Source organism: Schistocerca gregaria, chromosome X, assembly GCF_023897955.1.
Source record: "Schistocerca gregaria isolate iqSchGreg1 chromosome X, iqSchGreg1.2, whole genome shotgun sequence".
NCBI lineage: Eukaryota > Metazoa > Arthropoda > Insecta > Orthoptera > Acrididae > Schistocerca > Schistocerca gregaria.
The window spans coordinates 404,248,504-404,257,720 of NC_064931.1; positions in this window are offsets into that span (position 1 = coordinate 404,248,504).

A 9,217-nucleotide genomic window follows, 5' to 3' on the forward strand; every position below is an offset into this window, starting at 1 on the left:
ATTGTTTGAGTGAACACAAAGTATATTCTAGAGGAATTAAAGATACTTTGAGTAGGTCAACACGCACTGTAGGCAAAATTTGATCTTTGACCGCCGGATTTAATACTTTCAGAGGCACGGGCTACTGCATGACACCTTAGCCACGCCCCCCCCCCCCCCCCCCCGTCCTACTAAGTCATGATTCTCCCTCTCCTCTCCCAACTACTCCTTCTTCCCCGTTCTTCCCCCATTGCTTACCATGCCCCTTCCCCTCCCCCACGACTCTTATTAATTGGTAATAACAACTGTGTAATTGGCTGCCTTGCATGTTGGAACCGACATATACTTTATTTGTCTGCATCCAGCCAAGTCCTTACATATTCCCTCGCCGAAAGCTATCAAGTGATTCATTGTTGGCAATTGTATACATTCACGAATGAAATGGAATATTGTGTTTGTTATGCAGGTTGAAACAGGCAAGATAGATACAGAAGACAAGAAAAACCTCTGAGCTATATATCTCATTATACACTCCTGGAAATGGAAACACATTGACACCGGTGTGTCAGACCCACCATACTTGCTCCGGACACTGCGAGAGGGCTGTACAAGCAATGATCACACGCACGGCACAGCGGACACACCAGGAACCGCGGTGTTAGCCGTCGAATGGCGCTAGCTGCGCAGCATTTGTGCACCGCCGCCGTCAGTGTCAGCCAGTTTGCCGTGGCATACGGAGCTCCATCGCAGTCTTTAACACTGGTAGCATGCCACGACAGCGTGGACGTGAACCGTATGTGCAGTTGACGGACTTTGAGCGAGGGCGTATAGTGGGCATGCGGGAGGCCGGGTGGACGTACCGCCGAATCGCTCAACACGTGGGGCGTGAGGTCTCCACAGTACATCGATGTTGTCGCCAGTGGTCGGCGGAAGGTGCACGTGCCCGTCGACCTGGGACCGGACCGCAGCGACGCACGGATGCACGCCAAGACCGTAGGATCCTACGCAGTGCCGTAGGGGACCGCACCGCCACTACCCAGCAAATTAGGGACACTGTTGCTCCTGGGGTATCGGCGAGGACCATTCGCAACCGTCTCCATGAAGCTGGGCTACGGTCCTGCACACCGTTAGGCCGTCTTCCGCTCAGCCCGCCTCCAGTGGTGTCGCGACAGGCGTGAATGGAGGGACGAATGGAGACGTGTCGTCTTCAGCGATGAGAGTCGCTTCTGCCTTGGTGCCAATGATGGTCGTATGCGTGTTTGGCGCCGCGCAGGTGAGCGCCACAATCAGGACTGCATACGACCGAGGCACACAGGGCCAACACCCGGCATCATGGTGTGGGGAGCGATCTCCTACACTGGCCGTACACCTCTGGTGATCGTCGAGGGGACACTGAATAGTGCACGGTACATCCAAACCGTCATCGAACCCATCGTTCTACCATTCCTAGACCGGCAAGGGAACTTGCTGTTCCAACAGGACAATGCACGTCCGCATGTATCCCGTGCCACCCAATGTGCTCTAGAAGGTGTAAGTCAACTACCCTGGCTAGCAAGATCTCCGGATCTGTCCCCCATTTATCATGTTTGGGACTGGATGAAGCGTCGTCTCACGCGGTCTGCACGTCCAGCACGAACGCTGGTCCAACTGAGGCGCCAGGTGGAAATGGCATGGCAAGCCGTTCCACAGGACTACATCCAGCATCTCTACGATCGTCTCCATGGGAGAATAGCAGCCTGCATTGCTGCGAAAGGTGGAAATACACTGTACTAGTGCCGACATTGTGCATGCTCTGTTGCCTGTGTCTATGTGCCTGTGGTTCTGTCAGTGTGATCATGTGATGTATATGACCCCAGGGATGTGTCAATAAAGTTTCCCCTTCCTGGGACAATGAATTCACGGTGTTCTTATTTAATTTCCAGGAGTGTATATTACATAAGTGTTTCATTAAATTTTCATACCCCTTAACTGGAACTCAGTGCGTTGTATTTTCATTATTGTAATACATTTGTAACTCGTAGATTAGCTACGTTTCCCTAATATATCTCCAATCACTGTGTTACATATTTTCATAACAGGGCATGACATCACTGTCATCTAGTACCGATATAAATTGTGTAGCTGTTCGGCACTTTGCAGTCTGGAATAGACAGAACATGCAGTGACATGCAGCTCACCTGAGGCATATTAAATAGATTAAACACACACATGATGACTATTTCTCATTTAGACATCACACATCATCACCTTCTAACCTCTCCAGAAAAAAATCAAAGTGCGACATTTATCTTCTGTAATTGGTCTGTAGTGTCAACTTTACAATACGGCCGCCCGCATCTTGTGGTCGTGCGGTAGCGTTCTCGCTTCCCGCGCCCGGGTTCCCGGGCTCGATTCCCGGCGAAGTCAGGGATTTTCTCTGCCTCGTGATGGCTGGGTGTTGTGTGTTGCCTTAGGTTAGTTAGGTTTAAGTAGTTCTAAGTTCTAGGGGACTGATGACCATAGATGTGAAGTCCCATTGTGCTCAGAGCCATTTGAACCATTTTACAACACGGCCAATATGTTCAGTCCTCCTCTGAAATCGAATACAATCTCTCGCTACCTATTTACAAGCTCTGTAGTGCCCTCTTTCATATGCAGAATCCCACAGAATAATTTAGTGGCCAGTTACCAAACTTTTCGTGTTTGAAAATTGCACCTTTTGTGACATCCTTTCAACTGATGGATGTTCCCATGATCAATTTTCGTTCTGTAGTTGAGACTTTTACTTCATATTCCACTGCCATTCGTATACTCACCAACTTAAACTTCAATTAATAATCACTACTTTCCAAAGTTCCTCTTCAACAGGTATCCCCATCAAGGTATTTCAGCAACACCTGTCGGCAGCTGAGGGTTTGCAATTAATTATCATTCATTCTAGAGAAGCTGCACGGTCATCAATGGTAACTGTTCTTTGGAGAACTGTTACGATCTTCATATATAGTTAAAGGCTACCAAGCCATTGACCTTCGTCTGTGCGAATGCGCACAGGTTGCCCGAACTCTTACGGGAATCGTCACCTTAGTGTGCGCGACTAATGAGTGAATGGGCAAATACCTATTAGGTACATTACGTATGTAGATTGTGGACAGTTGGGAGTGTGGGTCTTACGGGGAGCGTGGAAGGGATAAGTCCCTGCAGTCGCGCTATTCGTCTGTGTTGTCGGTGGCTCAGATGGATGCCGGCAGGGTTGCTCAGCGTGTTCGGTCAGAGTGCTGCATGCTCACGAGCGGTCTCAGTCGCAGCATGCGTGGAATGTGCGGCTGGTCCCGACGGAGGTTCGAGTCCTCCCTCGGGCATGGGTGTGTGTGTCTGTCCTTAGGATAATTTAGGTTAAGTAGAGTGTAACTTAGGGACTGATGACCTTAGCGGTTAAGTCCCATAAGATTTCACACACATTTGAACATTTGAAGTAACCGCAACGAACTGTATCGAACAAAATGAAAAAAAGGATGGATAGAGCGTCTGCCATGTAAGCAGGAGATCTCGGGTTCGGGACCCGGTCGGGGCACACATTGTCAACTGTCCCCATCGAGGTGTATCGACAACACCTGTCGGCAGTTGAGGGTTTTCAATTAGTTATCAGATATTATTACATTAACTCATGAATTATGCCTGCTGCTTTTCATGTTTACAAGAAAAGTAATCACTCCACCATTTCATTCGGTTTATTCCTGTGGACATAGTCGATATCTGCTGGTGATTCTTTACAGACCTCCTCTTTAATGTGTAGTTCATTCTCGTACTGTTCATCCATGCACATTCCCTAGTCGATATGTACCTCATCATCTTTCAGTGATCATCCGACATTTTTGGCTACCGTAAGCTGAGCGATGTTAGTACACTTGTAGCTTGTGCAGCAATGGAAGCCCTGAGAATTTCAGCATAATTTTGAAGAGCTCGTGCTGTGTTACTATTTTAAATGGGTTTAATTTTAAACTACAGGTTTTATATTGTTCTCATTCATGGGTATGTCTTATAGTGAATTATTAAATCATCTTCACGGGCATCTGGCAGTGAATCGCCTGTCTCTGGTATAAGTTACCTCCGAACATCTTCTTCGTCTTCAATTACCTCACCATACTCTTCTTCTCCAGTGTCTTTACCTCCTTCTCTGCCTTCGGCTTTCACAAATATAAGCGGTGATCAAAACCTTTTCGTTGGAAGGCCGTGAAGTCCAGAATCGGTGCGTCAATCAGGCGCAATCGCTATGAACATTGAAGCAATCATCCCACAAAGCATCAGTTTGAAGATAGCTGTTGGGCCAAACACTCTGTGCTACTGTGTGAAGAAGTTCGCAACTGTCTGCTACAGCCGGCAGGGGTGGCCGAGCGGTTCTAGGCGCTACAGTCTGGAAACGCGCGACCGCTACGGTCGCAGGTTCGAATCCTGCCTCGGGCATGGATGTGTGTGATGTACTTAGGTTAGTTAGGTGTAAGTAGTTCTAAGTTCTAGGGGAATGATGATCTTAGAAGCTAAGTCTCATATTGCTCAGAGCCATTTGAACCACTTGTCTGCTACAAACTCTCATCCGAAAGGAATCGTCAGCACTTAGAAGGCTTCTTTAGGGGACCAGAGGCGTTATAATCGTATGGGAAGAGATCAGGATTATATGGCGGGTGCTCTACCATCTCCTACTCGTATGAAGATGGTATCTGTTCTTTTGGACGTATCCGAAAGAACAGATACCATTGGTGGTCTTGTAGCTCCCGAAAACTGAAAAAATCCAGACCATTAGAGGCTGACAGACGTTGATAAATATCCACGGGGACAGTCGAAAATGTGTGCCCCGGCCGGGACCGGGACTAGAAACCCGGGATCTCCTGCTTACATGGGAGACGCTCTATCCGACTGAACCATCGAGGACACAGAGGATAGTGCGACTGCAGGGACTTCTCTCTGGCACGCTCCCCGTGAGACCCACACTTCCAACTTACTGTCCACGCATTACATTTGTAGTGCCTCCGCCCAATATACTCACTACTCGCGGCAGTCAATCTACCGATTCCCGTAAGAGTTTGGGCATTGTAAGTGCATCCACACTGGAGAAGAGTTTTTAACAAAATGTATGTCACAGTCACCAGCAACCACACCTTTTGCAGCGGCGCGGTTCCTTCCCATCGTTTACCTGTGCCTACTTGTTGCACCAGATCACCGGTAGGAAAGCCGAGCAGAAACCTACCGTGCTGCATAAAACGTGACTATTCTAAGAATCGGGAAAAAGTCTTAATTTTGATTGAAAGGTAAAAATACTGGCAAAACCACGGTATATTCTGAAGTCGAGAATTAGACGTTCACTGCCAAGCCCGAGCTAATCTTAACACAATCATGCACAAATACGTTCATTCACGTTAGAAAGTTTATGGTAACGTATTTCCCGAAATCTGAACAGCTACTCACCACGGATTGTTCTTAAATGAAAATGCTCGCCATACTATTACTAAGTTTATCAGTGTCTATTGTACTCAAGTTCCTAGTCAACGATCGGCTCAATATGCCACGCGGATTTACTGTCTTTTCTCCTAGACAAAATTACTTAAACAATCCGTACTTTCTTAAAAAAACACATTACAGCACTTTTGAGGAGTATAGCACAACTAAACCCGGCAAACTATAACTTCCTTCGGAGCTCATACTACACACGACCGTACCATTGAAAGGCTGGGCTCCAATCCCTTAGACTGCTGCAAGCATTCTATGTCTCCAAGAGAAAAGACGCGCGAAGAATACTCCGTTCTGATTGGTCAGTTTACTTTAAGGCCAATAGAAAAAAATTATCATCCCGCGTTAGTCTGCGCTTTTCATAACTAACCAATCAACAAATAACACACTTTCGAACAGTACTTTCCCGAAATAAATATTTAACATTCTGATATTTTGTTTATTCTTTACATTATTAACTACTTTCATTTGCACTCGAATTAACTGTCCTTTTACTGTAAACTTACTCAACATATTATGATACAAAATTCCCCGTCGTCTGCATTCATACTGTCGTAAAAATTTCTCACGCTAGTTCGTACAGCGTTTATCAGTAGAACAATAATATATATATTTACTTTAGACCACATTCACGCATCATTCACACTACTAAAAGCATATACAAAACTGTACAAACATAAATAAACAAAAAAAGCCTTCAAGAAATAAACAGAACCATTCACAAAAGCATTCTCATCACACCAATTCCCAGACTTCACACTTCTACGGCAAGTCAGGCGCTTTTCACTATGACTAAATATGACACTTTAGTAAGGATAACTCTTTTAAATTACCGATGAACAAGAAAACAAGTTTATGCATCTGTATGTAAACAAAGTACAAATGCGAAGTTTTTTAATCACTAACTTAAAATTTACGCTAACTTCCAGAAATGTGAGCTAATTTGAGACATATACATCACACGTGTTTAAATATCTCATGAAAATGCCTTCCCCGAATTACAGGACATTCCCGAAATGAATCAGACCTTGCTTCTTTATTCACTTCGCAACAAATGAACCAGCTGATAGCACAACATAACAGCAACTGTGTAATGGCTACTACAGAGCTGCAGAGCCCACTCAATGTTATTACTGTTAGTATTACTGGCAGTGGTCAGACATCAAACATTTTCAGTGTGAAATCTTCCACTTTCTGCCATTTCAGAAGTAAGGAGTCTAGCAATCAAGTTATTTACAAACAGTAGGCCGAAGTATTGTGCTATCATTTTAACTTGGTTTATTTTAAATTAGGCTGCAGGGTGTGGGTGAAACAAGTATCGCTTGGGAGAGGAGTGGTGCAGAGCAAGCATATTTTGTAACGCGCTTCTGCCTTGAATGTAGACTGTTAACTTTCTTTTCTGAAGAGGATCTGTAGATATCAGTCATAATGTACTGAGAACTGATTCATCATTCTGTAAAAATAAATATTATCTCACTGACTCGTTTGCTTGTGGTGTAATAAAACGCCTACAAAATCCATAAAATCAGTTTTTTTTACATTACAAAAGTAAAAGTGTTCGAAGAAAATTGTTTTTCATTCTAATGATAATGACGTGATGGGGGAGGGGTATTAGGTAATATCCTATTACACTCAGGGGTAACGCTCTCGGAAAGGTTGTGTACACTGCTTTTATGAAGCATGCAACGTGCATGTCAATGTTTACGCAATATTCCCAGACAGCGTGTCACAAAGATATCGAGCAGAGTGGATTCTGTCTGAAAAAGTGTTCCGAAAAGTGAAGCAAAAAGACACTAAACTCAATAAAATTTTAGTTGCCTTAGCAGTGATTAAAATGGGGACGGATATAAAAGAAGCAGAAGAAGAAGATCACAGAAAATGAAATGACGAAAATAGTTAAAAATTTCCAAGTACTGTTACATGTATGAATCCAGGCTGCTATCTCAGAGCAACTGTGAACATAGTATGTAAAACTGCTTCACAAGTTGTTCGAAAAGCAAAATCGTCGACAGAGAGCGTATAATAACTATTCCCAAAAGAGATGGAATTTGCTCTGATTCCTACATTTCTGCTTTGTCAGCGCTTGAACGATAGGATGGAGATGCAGCAGGGTTTTCTAAAGCTGATAATAATGTAAAAACTGCTCACAAACAGTTAGGTGCGATGCGAGAACAGAATTATGCAATGAAAGCAAGAAAACTTTGTGAAGGGAATGCAATGTATTTAGCACGTAGAGGAAAGGGTGGGTTGGTCTGTATTCGACCGAAAAAGTTCTCCTTAAACACTTTCCTACAAAATCCCTTTCTAATACTGATTTAGAGCACTGTGCTAAAAAGACAGCAAATATCTCAATTTCGGATATCTTTATGAGAAATACCTTACCCAAGAACCTTAAAAAGCATGAGAATGCAATTATCAACCACCACACAAAAAATGAACCAGGTTTATACTGGGTATCTTACAAGAAGTAGGCTAGTGTTCTGCTGTACTTCGATAGCTTTGGCAATTTAAAGCCTCCTCTGAAAATCGGGAGGTACTTGAAAAAATATGCAATAAATTATACTTGCAGTACATCCGAATCCTCTCAAAGTCAAACGTGTAGCACTCTTTGCTTGAAGTTTCTCAACTCTACATAAATTAGCAAGTCCTTTAGCACATACGGACAGTACCAGCACGTAGATTTTGAGCACGACGCAGAATTTAGCCTATCGGACAAAAATTCGATTGTAACTGCTGTCTTAAATCCCACGCTAGATTTACGTCATCTGATGTACGAAACTGTCATACTCGCCTTATTTATGCACAATTCAATAACGAATATTACGTCGAAAATAAAACCACCTTCTATAAACACGTAGATGCTCAGGAACTTCCGGACAGAGTTACTTTAAAACTCTCCGCCTTGTTGAGGAAGATAGAGTCAAGTAATACTAAGAATGATTACGCAGATTTTCCGGGCTGAAAGAAAGAAAGCAGTGTAGTACTGTACACCAGACAGAATAAAACTCCCAAGCAATGCGAGATGTGGAGTAATGTATATATTGAATTTTAAGCTGGATAATAATTCAGAATGTTAACGTCTTTCATTATGACAGACATATTTCTGGAAGTTCACTTCACAATGTTGCTCCTACACACATGTTACATCTATTCTGTCCTGCAGTACCATCTGGATACTAAATTATGGTATGAGCAAATTAACAAATTTAAGTGCCAGTTGTGGCATGATATGTTTCAGAACTAAGTATATCAGTTATAAATCAAGCTGCAAATCTTGCTGATTTCGATGGTGAAAAATTAATTGTTCAAAAACACCTAAGAAAACATGATGGTTGTTGTATACAGGCACCATGTTATGTCTGAAGAGAAAAAGTGCAATAAGATGAAGAAGAATAAAAGAACTGAACATTAGTAAGAGTCGACTAATATTATCATAACTGTGATGCGCAGAACTATAAATACTGTCGTCCTTCCCGGAGAACTCTCATTCGTCGTTGTTACGACTGAAGGGGAAGTTTAATAACTAGCTAAATGGGAGCGAAAAAAAGTCTCTGTGATGGCACAATTACTCGCTTCAAATATTTTGGTCAACCAATTTTCGCTCATAACGATTGCATATCGATTGTGATACGATGTGAAAACTCTTACCTACTGCCTTGCGAGAGTCATCTGTATATTGAAGTAAGACTTCTCGAACAAACAGGAGACCTGAAAACTGTTGACATTGACTCAAATAAAAACCGTGCATTTCATTTCA